Consider the following 13,611-nt stretch of genomic DNA (forward strand, 5'->3'; position numbering starts at 1 on the left):
TCAGTACTGAGGGAGTGCTGCACTGTCAGAGGGTCAGTACTGAGTGTGTGCTGCACTGTCAGAGGGTCAGTACTGAGGGAGTGCTGCACTGTCAGAGGGTCAGTACTGAGGGAGTGCTGCACTGTCAGTAGGTCAGTACTGAGGGAGTGCTGCACTGTCAGAGGGTCAGTACTGAGGGAGTGCAGCACTGTCAGAGGGTCAGTACTGAGGGAGTGCTGCACTGTCAGTAGGTCAGTACTGAGGGAGTGCTGCACTGTCAGAGGGTCAGTACTGAGGGAGTGCCGCACTGTCAGAGGGTCAGTACTGAGGGAGTGCTGCACTGTCAGAAGGTCAGTACTGAGGGAGTGCTGCACTGTCAGAAGGTCAGTACTGAGGGAGTGCTGCACTGTCAGAGGGTCAGTACTGAGGGAGTGCAGCACTGTCAGAGGGTCAGTACTGAGGGAGTGCTGCACTGTCAGTAGGTCAGTACTGAGGGATGCTGCACTGTCAGAGGGTCAGTACTGAGGGAGTGCCGCACTGTCAGAGGGTCAGTACTGAGGGAGTGCTGCACTGTCAGAAGGTCAGTACTGAGGGAGTGCTGCACTGTCAGAGGGTCAGTACTGAGGGAGTGCAGCACTGTCAGAGGGTCAGTACTGAGGGAGTGCCACACTGTCAGAGGGTCAGTACTGAAGAATGCTGCACTGTCAGAGAGTCAGTACTGAGGGAATGCCGCACTGTCAGAGGGTCAGTACTGAGGGAGTGCTGCACTGTCAGAGGGTCAGTACTGAGGGAGTGCTGCACTGTCAGAGGGTCAGTACTGAGGGAGTGCTGCATTATCAGAGGATCAGTACCGAGGGAGTGCTGTACTGTCAGAGGGGAAGTACTGAGGGAGTGCTGCACTATCAGAGGGTCAGTACTGAGTGAGTGCCGCACTGTCAGAGGGTCATTACTGAGGGAATTCTGCACTGTCAGAGGGTCAGTACTGAGGGAGTGCTGCACTGTTAGAGGGTCAGTACTGAGGGAGTGCTGCACTGTCAGAGGGTCAGTACTGAGGGAGTGCTGCATTGTCAGAGGATCAGTACTGAGGGAGTGCTGTACTGTCAGAGGGGCAGTACTGAGTGAGTGCTGCACTGTCAGAGGGTCAGTACTGAGGGAGTGCTGCACTGTCAGAGGGTCAGTACTGAGGGAGTGCTGCACTGTCAGAGAGTCAGTACTGAGGGAGTGCTGCACTACCAGAGGGTCAGGACTGAGGGTGCGCTGCACTGTCAGAGAGTCAGTACTGAGGGAGTGCTGCACTGTCAGAGGGTCAGTACTGAGGCTGTGCTGCACTGTCAGAGGGTCAGTACTGAGGGAGTGCTGCACTGTCAGAGGGTCAGTACTGAGGGAGTGCTGCACTGTCAGAGGGTCAGTACTGAGGGAGTGCCGCACTGTCAGAGGGTCATTACTGAGGGAGTGCTGCACTGCCAGACAGTCAGTACTGAGGGAGTGCTGCACTGTCAGAGGGTCAGTACTGAGGGAGTACTGCACTGTCGGGTGGTCAGTACTGAGGGAGTGCTGCACTGTCAGAGGGTCAGTACTGAGGGAGTGCCGCACTGTCCGAGGGTCAGTACTGTGGGAGTGCTGCACTGTCAGAGGGTCAGTACTGAGGGAGTGCTGCACTGTCAGAGGGTCAGTACTGAGGGAGTGCTGCACTGTCGGGTGGTCAGTACTGAGGGAGTGCCGCACTGTCAGAGGGTCAGTACTGAGGGAGTGCCGCACTGTCAGAGGGTCAGTACTGAGGGAGTGCTGCACTGTCAGAGGGTCAGTACTGAGGGTGTGCCGCACTGTCAGAGGGTCAGTACTGAGGGAGTGCTGCACTGTCAGAGGGTCAGTACTGAGGGAGTGCTGCAATGTCAGAGGGTCAGTACTGAGGGAGTGCTGCACTGTCAGAGGGTCAGTACTGAGGGAGTGCTGCACTGTCAGAGGGTCAGTACTGAGGGAGTGCTGCGCTGTCAGAGGGGTCTGTACTGAGGGAGTGCTGCACTGTCAGAGAGTCAGTACTGAGGGAGTGCTGCACTGTCAGAGGATCAGTACTGAGGGAGTGCTGCACTGTCAGAGGGTCAGTACTGAGGGAGCGCTGCGCTGTCAGAGGGTCAGTCCTGAGGGAGTGCCGCACTGTCAGAGGGTCAGTACTGAGGGAGCGCTGCGCTGTCAGAGAGTCAGTACTGAGGGAGTGCTGCAATGTCAGAGGGTCAGTACTGAGGGAGTGCTGCACTGTCAGACAGTCAGTACTGAGGGAGTGCTGCACTGTCAGAGGGTCAGTACTGAGGGAGTACTGCACTGTCGGGTGGTCAGTACTGAGGGAGTGCTGCACTGTCAGAGGGTCAGTACTGAGGGAGTGCCGCACTGTCCGAGGGTCAGTACTGTGGGAGTGCTGCACTGTCAGAGAGTCAGTACTGAGAGAGTGCCGCACTGTCAGAGGGTCAGTACTGAGGGAGTGCTGCACTGTCAGAGGGTCAGTACTGAGGGAGTGCCGCACTGTCAGAGGGTCAGTACTGAGGGAGTGCTGCACTGTCAGAGGGTCAGTACTGAGGGAGTGCTGCACTGTCAGAGGGTCAGTACTGAGGGAGTGCCGCACGTTCCTATGAAACACTCCCAGGACGTATACAGCTCAAGGTTAGATACATTGTAAAGCTCCCTCTACTGTGTCCCCATTAAACACTCCCAGGACCGATTCAGCATATGGTTAGTAACTGTGTAACTGTCCCTAAACGCTGTCCCAAGCGTTCGCAGCTGAGCTCAGATAGGGACACAGTAGAAGTGCTGCAATTGGCCTCTTGTTATTGAAAGGAAATGAAGAGAGCATTCTTAGTTCCAGCACAGTGGCAGCAGATGTGTTCTAACCCCAATGAAGGTCCCGTGATCTGACTATCCGATTTCCCACGATCTCCTCTGAATATGGACTTCTCCTTTAAGAGAGGCAGCACTTCTCCTTTAAGGGCATGGTGTTTCCCCTTTACAAGGAGAGCCCAACTGTATTAAAACCCCGGCCTAGGTTCAGGTCGGGGAAGGAGATCCTTCGGGGAGTGAAGGAGTATTGTAACTGTATTGGAATAAGCCTTTCTCTTCAACTTCTACTATCGTCTATCCGTTCTGCTTATCGCACATTCAACACTGGCGATGAGGATTCTGTGGAGCTGCCGTCGACACTGGTTGCTATGCACCTGGCTCATCACGTTTAGGCTTCGCCAGGCCCCACGACTAACCGCTGAAATGCCGCTCATCGGACAGCTGGAACCTTTTCACACCGGCACAGATGATTGGGGGCAATATGTGGAAAGAATGTTCTATAATTTACGAACTAATATGATTACTGCCAATGAGACACAAACTGTGATATTACTGACGCCTTGCCGAGGGCCCACCTACAGTGTGATAAAGAGCCTGACTCACCCGGACACCCCAGACTCCCGGTCGGTCGCCGCCCTGGTGGCTCTGGTGGGGGAGCAATTCAACCTGAAACCACCGCTTATTGTACATCGTTTCCGGTTCCACACGGCTGCATCAGGCCCAGGCCGGGTCAGTGAGTGACTTCCTGGCCCGCCTCTGAAAACTGGCTGAGACTTGCCGATTTGGAACACCATTGAATGAGACACTCAGGGATCGTTTGGTGTGTGGGCTCCGCGATGCAGCCAAGCAACGGAAATTACTAGCTGAGGCCCACCTGGAACGCGGGGTGAGGATAGCTATCTCCAGAGAAAGGACTGAACAAGGGGCCCAGGAACTCCAGGAACCGGCAGTGCTCAGTCTGGGATGCCAAAACAAGCGGCAATCACACTCGGCTAGAACTGAGGAGGCCGGACCCCGACAATGGGACACCAGCCGGAGGAACACAGACCACCGTAATAGAGGCCTGGAACACCGAGGGATGTTCTCCATCGATCAGGAGGAACTGGAATGTGACCACCAACCAGCAGGGGCTGGAATAGGCTACAGAAACCAGGGAGACAGGGGACACCGTGAGGATCTACCCGCCCGCCAACCCGCTAGGTGCGACCACCCCCCAGTGCTTACTATCTGGAACAGCACCTACCAGCAGTTACATTGCGTGGCTGCTCCAAGGGTGGAGCCTATCCGGATCTCGCTACGAACTAAAGGCCACCCAATCTGCATGGAGCTCGACACTGGGGCAACAGTGTCAGTAATCAGTCACCGCACGTTTGACCGCATCTGGCCTGGTCTTCTTGGGCAGTACGGTAGCACACATGGCTAGCACTGTGGCTTCACAGCGCCAGGGTCCCAGGTTCGATTCCCCGCTGGGTCACTGTCTGTGCGGTTTCTGCACACTCTTCCCGTATCTGCGTGGGTTTCCTCCGGGTGCTCCGGTTTCCTCCCACAGTCCAAAGACGTGCAGGTTAGGGGGATTGGCCGTGATAAATTGCCCTTAGTGTCCAAATAGGTTAGGAGGGGTTATTGGGTTATGGGGATAGGGTGGAAGTGAGGGCTTAAGTGGGTCGGTGCAGACTCGATGGGCTGAATGGCCTCCTTCTGCACTGTATGTGCTATGTTCTTCTATCGCTGAACCTGTCGGATGCCAATGCGAGGTTGGCCACTTATACAGGGGAACCACTGGCAATGGCGGGCACTTCCGCGGTTCCCTTCGAGTATGGTCAACAGTCTGCAAACCTTCCTCTGGTGGTGGTCCATGGGAGTGGTCCGAGCTTGTTGGGGTGAGACTGGCTACGTCATTGGCGGACCATTATTCGGTTCCTGGACTGGATTTGTTTATTGTCACGTGTACCGAGGGTACAGTGAAAAGTATTTTTCTGCGAGCAGCTCAACAGAGCATTCAGTACAAAAAAAGAAAAGGAAATAAAAGAAAATTCATAATAGTGCGACACAACATATACAATGTAACTACATAAGCACCGGCATCGGGTGAAGCATACAGGGTGTAGTGTTAATGAGGTCAGTCCATAAGAGGGTCGTTTAGGAGTCTGGTGACAGTGGGGAAGAAGCTGTTTTTGAGTCTGTTTGTGCGTGTTCTCAGACTTCTGTATCTCCTGCCCGATGGAAGAAGCTGGAAGAGTGCGTGAGCCGGGTGGGAGGGGCCTTTGATTATACTGCCTGCTTTCCCCAGGCAGCGGGAGGTGTAGATGGAGTCAATGGATGGGAGGCAGATTCGAGTGATGGACCGGGCTGTGTTCATGACTCTCTGAAGTTTCTTGCGGTCCTGGGTCGAGCAGTTGCCATACCAGGCTGTGATGCAGCCTGATAGGATGCTTTCTATGGTGCATCTGTAAAAGTTGGTCAGAGTCAATGTGGACATGCCGAATTTCCTTAGTTTCCTGAGGAAGTATAGGCGCTGTTGTGCTTTCTTGGTGGTAGCGTCGACGTGGGTGGACCAGGACCAATGTTTGGTGATGTGACCCCTAGGAATTTGAAACTGCTAACCAAGGATCGAGGATCTTTACGCGAAGCTCAGCAGGGGCCTAATGTTTACGAAACTCGACAGGAGTCACACTTACCTCCAGTTGGTCCTGACCCCCGAGTCCAGAAGATTCGTAACCATGAACACACACACAGGGGACTATGTGAATATACCCGTCTGCCGTTTGGGGTTTCCTCCATGTGCAGAATATTCCAGCAAGTAATGGCCTACCTCGTGTGGCGGTCTATCTCAACAATGTCCTGATCATGGGCTTGTCCGACCAGGAGCACCTACAAAACCTGGCCAAAGTGCTGAGGCTTTTTGAGGAAGCCGTGTCCACCTCCGGTGGGAGAGATGAGTATTTCAACGCCGCCGAAGTAACGTACCTCAGCTATCACCGGGTGGAAGAGAAGGTACAAGCAATTTGGCAGACTCCCGTACCACGTGGCCCAATGGAACTCCATTCATTCCTCGGATTGATAAACTACTGTGGCAAGTTCCTCCCAAACCGGGCCACCACTTTGGCCTCCCCCTCTCCCCACTCTCCCCCTCCCCACTGTCCTTTGAAGAAGGGGCAGCATTGGGAGTGGGCCCAAGAGCAGCAGGCGGAACAGTCGAATGGGGCTGTTTAGCACAGGGCTAAATCGCTGGCTTTGGAAGCAGACCAAGGCAGGCCAGCAGCACGGTTCAATTCCCGTAACAGCCTCCCCGAACAGGCGCCGGAATGTGGCGACTAGGGGCTTTTCACAATAACTTCATTTGAAGCCTACTTGTGACAATAAGGTATTTTCATTTTCATTTCATGGTCCGGCGCACTTATTCATGGATGTCAAAGTTGCTGAGGGGTGGGAGAGGGGAAAATAGGAGTGTTGTTAACCCAATGGAGGTCTCCCCTGAATGACATTGGTGAACTGATTAAGTTTTTGAGACAATCTCTTGCTGGGAACCAATAAATGTGTGAGTGGAAATCACTATCCCACCAGATGGCAGTGGGATTTGAACTTACAACCCCTGAGCTTCACAGCTGGTTCCCTTTACCACGCTGGCTACCCCTACCAGCAGACCCTGGCACTTACCCTGTTGGCCCACACACATCCAGCAGAGCCAGTGGGTTGAGGAGAGCTTGCAGAACCGAACTTTGGCAAGTTGGTCAACACCTTTCGAGGTGCTAAGAGGATTGGCCACAAGACAAACAGCTCACATTTCCGACACTAAATAACGAACAAACAGGGTCACGTTGAGGCAGCTCCATCAACAGCCTCATCAGTCTCAATCCATTCCTGCCCGTGGTAATTGAAGCTGATCGCATCGGGTTGGTTGAATTTTGAGTATGGAGCACTCATTCCCCCTCCCACCTCCTCCACCTTCATTAAACATTAGCTTGCTCTCTGCTCACCGTGAGGCCTTTATGTGCCAGACTCAAACAAGAGCCCAATCATTGCCCAACTGAGGTCTAATCGCTCGTCAAATGGTTGATTAATTGAGCTTGAGCGACTCGTTTTAAAGCAACACTAAGCCACCCCTGCTCATCTCTTCACATTTTAATGTTTGCACAACCTCAGGAGAGCCGGGCATGCTATCAGCCTCAGCAAATTAAACACTAACTAAACATTCCACACAAAGAACGGCTTCATTATATTGTTGTTCCACATTCAGGGCGTCAGAATGCGAAGAGGAGCGACAATGCTTTTCGTTATCCAGGTCCCCGGGCCCGCGATGTTCACTCGGATGATTCCAGAGGCAGGAACTCCTAGCCCAGCACCCTCAAACATAAATTTAAGGTGAATGGTGGAAGATATAGGAGGGATATCAGAGGTAGGTTCTTTACCCAGATAGTAATGGGGGCATGGAATGCACTGCCTGTGGAAGTAGTTGAGTCGGAAACATTAGGGACCTTCAAGCAGCTATTGGATAGGTACATGGATTACGGTAAAATGATATAGTGTAGATTTTTTTGTTCTTAAGGGCAGCACGGTGGCATTGTGGGTAGTACAATTGCTTCACAGCTCCAGGGTCCCAGGTTCGATTCCGGCTTGGGTCACTGTCTGTGCGAAGTCTGCACGTCCTCCCCGTGTCTGCGTGGGTTTCCTCCGGGTGCTCCGGTTTCCTCCCACAGTCCAAAGATATGCAGGTTAGGTGGACTGGTCATGATAAATTGCCCTTAATGTCCAAAATTGCCCTTAGTGTTGGGTGGAGGTGTTGAGTTTGGGTAGGGTGCTCTTTCCAAGAGCCGGTGCAGACTCAAAGGGCCGAATGGCCTCCTTGTGCACTGTAAATTCAATGATAATCTATGATTAATCTAGGACAAAGGTTCAGCACAACATCGTGGGCCGAAGGGCCTGTTCTGTGCTGTATTTTCTATGTTCTATGTTCTATGTTCCGTTCACCACCCACCCTCTGCTCGTAGAAACAAAAAAACATGTATGGAACAGAGAAGGTCAGTTGGTCCACTGAATCTGTACCAGCTAAGAATGAGCTGTCCAGTCTAATCCTACTTGCCAGCTCTTGGCCCAGAACCCTGGAGGTCAATGCACTTCCAAGTGCAAATATATTTCGGAGTACAGGGAGGGTTTCTGCCTCTAGCACCCTTTCAGGCAGTAAGTTCCAGAGCCCCATCACCATCTGGGTGAAAGAATTATTCCTCAGTTCTCCTCTAATACTCCTACTAATTACTTCAAATATATTGCTTCACAGCTCCAGGGTCCCAGGTTTGATTCCGGCTTGGGTCACTGTCTGTGCGGAGTCTGCACATCCTCCCCGTGTGTGCGTGGGTTTCCTCCGGGTGCTCCGGTTTCCTCCCACAGTCCAAAGATGTGCAGGTTAGGTGGATTGGCCGTGATAAATTGCCCTTAGTGTCCAAAATTGCCCTTAGTGTTGGGTGGAGGTGTTGACCTTGGGTAGGGTGCTCTTTCCAAGAGCTGGTGCAGCCTCGATGGGCCGAATGACCTCCTTCTGCACTGTAAATTCGATGATAATCTATGATTAATCTAGGACAAAGGTTTGGCACAACATCATGGACTGAAGGGCCTGTTCTGTGCTGTATTTTTCTATGTTCTATGTTCTATTTGCCCTCTCCCCCACTCCCGGTTATTCTGTTGCCCAACTTGCTGACCTATATTGGCTCCTGAAGTCGTGATTTAAATATTTGCTTCGGCTTTCGTTGTGTCGGTATCGCAGACTCCATATCCCACCCGCATTCACACGGGCAATGCTTGCTAAACCAGGCAGAGTCCTGAGAATTAAAATGGAAATAATCTAAAGAAAGGACAGCACGGTGGCGCAGTGGTTAGCACTGCTGCCTCACGGGCGCCGAGGTCCCAGGTTTGATCCCGGCTCTGGGTCACTGTCTGTGTGGAGTTTGCACATTCTCCCCGTGTCTGCGTGGGTTTCGCCCCCACAACCCAAAGATGTGCAGGCTCGGTGGATTGGCCGCGCTAAATTGCCCCTTAATTGGAAAAATGAATTGGGAACTCTAAATTTAAAAAAAATAAAAATAAATAAATAATCTAAAGATGGGTCTTGAAGATTTGAACTGCTGAGGCTGTGATTACTTCTTTTGCCAGCTTCTTCCATTGTGGGATTGTCCTTGGGAAGAAAGATTGTTGATACCCATTTGTTTGCAAAATAGTGTCTTGTAGTTTGTGTGGGTGGCTATCTCGTTTTGTCATTGCTGGAGGATGCCAGGTACGTGTTTGTGTCAATTCCCACCACAGTCCATTCCAGAGTTTGTAAAACACGGTCAGTCTATTTTCCTCCATGTGTTGCAGCGATTCCCCTTCCAAATCTTTAATCAAGGGCGTGACACTGGTCTATTTCCCATACTCATTCGGGAATTTGGATTGCTTCAGGCGTATTTCTGTCTCTTGCCATATGAGGATCCACGCACAACTTGCTCACCACAGGATTGGATGAACATATTTTTGTTATAAATTTAAAGTACCCAATTCTTCTTTTTTCCAATTGAGGGGCAATTTAGCGCGGCCAATCCACCTACCCTGCACATCTTTGGGTTGTGGGGGTGAAACCCACGCAGACACGGGTTTAGGAGTTTAAGAGGAACTTCTTCACCCAAAGGGTTGTGAATCTCTGGAAGTCCTTGCCCAGTGAAGCAGTTGAGGCTCCTTCTTTAAACATTTTTAAGAAAAAGATAGATACCTTTCTAAAGAATAAAGGGATTCGGGGATATGGTGTTCGGGCTGGAGAGTGGAGCTGAGTCCACAAAGATCAGCCATGATCTCATTGAATGGCGGAGCAGGCTCGAGGGGCCAGATGGCCTACTCCTGCTCCTAGTTCTTATGTTCTTATGAATGTGCAAACTCCACACAGACGGTGACCCGTGGCTGGGATCGAACCCAGGTTTTCAGTGCCGTGAGGCAGCAATGCTAACCACTGCGCCACCGTGCCGTCCCAAAATATTTGGTCATCTATAACTCGGATAATTTTGTTGCAATACCCGAGACTCTTCATCAGAAATCCAAGAAACCTGTCTGTTTTGGATGATATCTGCTGAATGTGGAATGTGCATTGAAGATTGTTTTTCAGATGTATTCCCAGTTGTGTAGATACTTGTTGGAGAATTTGATTACAGAACTTTAAACCATCTGTTGATGGTGACACACATAGTACAGCAAATTTTGGTATTTGAAGCTTTCTCCCATTGGTTCGGCGTTGTGGTATTGTCGCTAGATTAATAATCTCGAGACCCAGCGTTTTCTCTAGTGTCCCAGGTTCGAATCCCACCAGGGCCGATGGTGAAATTTGAATTCAATATAATCTGGAATTAAAAGCCTAATGATGACCATTGTCATAAATGAATGTCATAAAACCCATCTGGTTCATTAATGTTCTTTAGGGAAGGAAATCTGCCGTCCTTACCTGGTCCTGGCTGACAGATTCCTCCAGGTACAAAGCAATGTGGTTGTCACAGCCTCGTCACAGCTTCCGAAGTCAGGTCAGCCTTCTTGAAAGTGAACCCTCGGAAAGCGGCAAGCCCAGGTGAGGTCCCTGGTCGTGCACTCAGATCCTGCGCGGACCAACTGGCGAACACCTTCAACCTGTCCCGACTCCGTTCCGAGGTGCCCACCTGCTTCAAGAAGGCCACCATCATATCGGTGCCAAAGAAGAACCAGGCAACGTGCCTCAACAACTACCATCCGGTGACCTTGACATCGATCATTATGAAGTGCTTCGAGAGGTTAGTCATGAGACACATCAACTCCATACTCCCAGAATGCCTTGATCCACTGCAATTCGCATACCGCTGCAACCGGTCCACAGCAGACGCCATCTCCCTGGCCCTACACTCATCCCTGGAGCATCTCAATAACAAGGACTCCTATTCATTGACTACAGCTCCGCCTTCAACACCGTAATCCCAGCCAAGCTCATATCAAAACTCCAAAACCTAGGATTTGGCTCCTCCCTCTGCATCTGGATCCACGACTTTCTGACCCATAGATCACAATCAGTAAGGATAAACAACAACACCTCCTCCACGATAGTCTGGGGCCCTGCAAGGCTGCGTACTTAGCCCCCTGCTATACTCCCGATACACACACGACTGTGTGGTGAAATGTGGCTCCAAATCCATCTACAAGTTTGCTGATGCCACAACTGTAGTGGGTCAGATCTTGAGCAATGAGGGGTCAGTGTACAGGAGGGAGATGGAGAACCTAGTGGAGTGGTGCAGCGACAACAATCTCTCCCTCAATGTCAGCAAAATTAAAGAGCTGGTCATTGACTTCAGGAAGCAAAGTACTGTACACACCCCTGTCAGCATCAACGGGGCCGAGGTGGAGATGATTGACAGCTTCAAATTCCTAGGGGTGCACATCACCAAAAATCTGTCCTGGTCCACCCACATTGACGCTACGACCAAGAAAACACAACAGCGCCTATACTTCCTCGGGAAACTAAGGAAATTCGGCATGTCCACATTGACTCTGACCAACTTTTACAGATGCACCATAGAAAGCATCCTATCAGGCTGCATCACAGCCTGGTATGGCAACTGCTCGGCCCAGGACCGCAAGAAACTTCAGAGAGTCGTGAACACCGCCCAGTCCATCACACGAACCCGCCTCCCATCCATTGACTGTCAATACCTCCCGCTGCCTTGGGAAAGAGGGCAGCATAATCAAAGACACCTCCCACCCGGGCAGGAAATACAAAAGTCTGAGAACACACACGAACAGGTTCAATAACAGCTTCTTCCCCGCTGTTACCTGGGCCGGGATTCTCCCCTACCCAGCGGGGCAGGTGGGGTCCCGGTCCCGGCGGGATGGAGTGGCGGGAATCACTCCGGCATCGGGCCGTACCTTTAAGGGCCAAGCCCTCACCTTGAGGGGCTAGGCCCGCGCCGGAGTGATTTCCACCCCGCCGGCTGGCGGGAAAGGCCTTTGGCGCCACGCCAGCCGGCGCCGAAAGGACTTCACCGAGCGACGGGCCGGAGAATCGCCAGGGGGAGCCCGCCGACCGGCGCGATTCACGCCCCCGCCGATTCTCTGGTGGCAGAGAATTCGGGACACGGCGAGATTCACGCCAGCCCCCGGTGATTCTCCGACCCGGCGGGAGGTCGGATAATCGCGCCCCAGACTCCAGAATGACTTTCTTACGGACTGATCTGGGGCGCGATTCTCCCACCCCCCACCGGGTCGGAGAATCGCCGGGGGGCTGGCGTGAATCTCGCCCCCGCCGTGTCCCGAATTCTCTGCCACCAGAGATTCGGCAGGGGCGCCGGTCGGCGGGGGCGGGAATCGCGCCACGCCGGTCGGCGGGCCCACCCCCGGCAATTCTCCGGCCCGCGATGGGCCGAAGTCCCGCCGCTGTCAACCCTTTCCCGCCGGCGTGGATGAAACCACCCTTTGAACTGCGGGGCAAGGCGGCGCGGGCGGGCGCCGGGGTCCTGGGGTCTGGCCCCAGGGGGTGCCCCCGCGGTGGCCTGGCCCGCGATCGGGGCCCACCGATCCGCGGGCGGGCCTGTGCCGCGATGGCACTCTTTTTCTCCCGCGTTCGCCATGGTCTTCACTATGGTGGAGGCGGAAGAGACCCCCTCCCCTGCGCGGGGATGACATCAGCAGCCGCTGACACTCCCGCGCATGCGTCGCCCGGCGAAGACCTTTCGGCCCCGGCTGGCGTGGCGCCAAAGGCCTTTCCCGCCAGCCGGCGGAGCGGAAACCACTCTGGCGCGGGCCTAGCCCCTCAAGGTCAGGGCTTGGCCCCTAAAGGTGCGGAGACTTCCGCACCTTTGGGGCGGCACGACGCCGGATTGGTTCCCGCCACTCCATTACGCCGGAACCCCTCGCCCCGCCGGGTAGGGGAGAATCCTGGCCCTGGTATCTTAATAATAATAATCTATTTTGTCACAAGTTGGCTTACATTAACACTGCAATGAAGTTACTGTGAAAAGCCCCTAGTCGCCACATTCCGGCGCCTGTTTGGGTACACTGAGGGTAAATTCAGAATGTCCAATTCACCTAACAAGCACGTCTTTCGGGGCTTGTGGGAGGAAACCGGAGCACCCGGAGTGTGATGAACAGTTACTGCCTTGTCATCATGTAAGGTGATGTCCCCTTTAAGACCGGGCTTGGGACCCTGAAGACTCCGCCTCTGGCTCCGCCCATCTGTGAGCCATATATAAGGGGCTGCCTTGTGGGCTGTGCAGCAGTCAGCACACGTCTCGGCTCCAGCATAGTTCTTAGTCTAGTAAAGCCTTCTTTACCGTTTACACTCTCAGCGTCGTTATTGAGGGTACCACACGCAGGAAACCCACGCAGACACGGGGAGGACGTGCAGACTCCGCACAGACAGTGACCCAAGCCGGGAATCAAACCCGGGACCCTGGTGCTGTGAAGCAACAGTGCTAACCATTGTGCTACCGTGCTGCCCAATAAACTGTGGGTAGACTAAATTATTACTAACCAAACTGTGGAGTTTCTAACCAACTCGTGCAACTCTGATCAAGACTGGTTCTGTCCGGTTCCAGTGTCCTGGTCCTCTTGCATGACACCTAGTGGTCGGAGGCTATATATACTGTTATATACACTGTTGCTGCATAGCGTTACGTAGAACATAGAACGATACAGCGCAGTACAGGCCATTCGGCCCACGATGTTGCACCAAAACAAAAGCCATCTAATCTACACTATGCCATTATCATCCATATGCTTATCCAATAAACTTTTAAATGCCCTCAATGTTGGTGAGTTCACTACTGTTGCAGG

This window comes from Scyliorhinus torazame, chromosome 3 (genome assembly GCF_047496885.1).
Source record: "Scyliorhinus torazame isolate Kashiwa2021f chromosome 3, sScyTor2.1, whole genome shotgun sequence".
Taxonomy (NCBI): domain Eukaryota; kingdom Metazoa; phylum Chordata; class Chondrichthyes; order Carcharhiniformes; family Scyliorhinidae; genus Scyliorhinus; species Scyliorhinus torazame.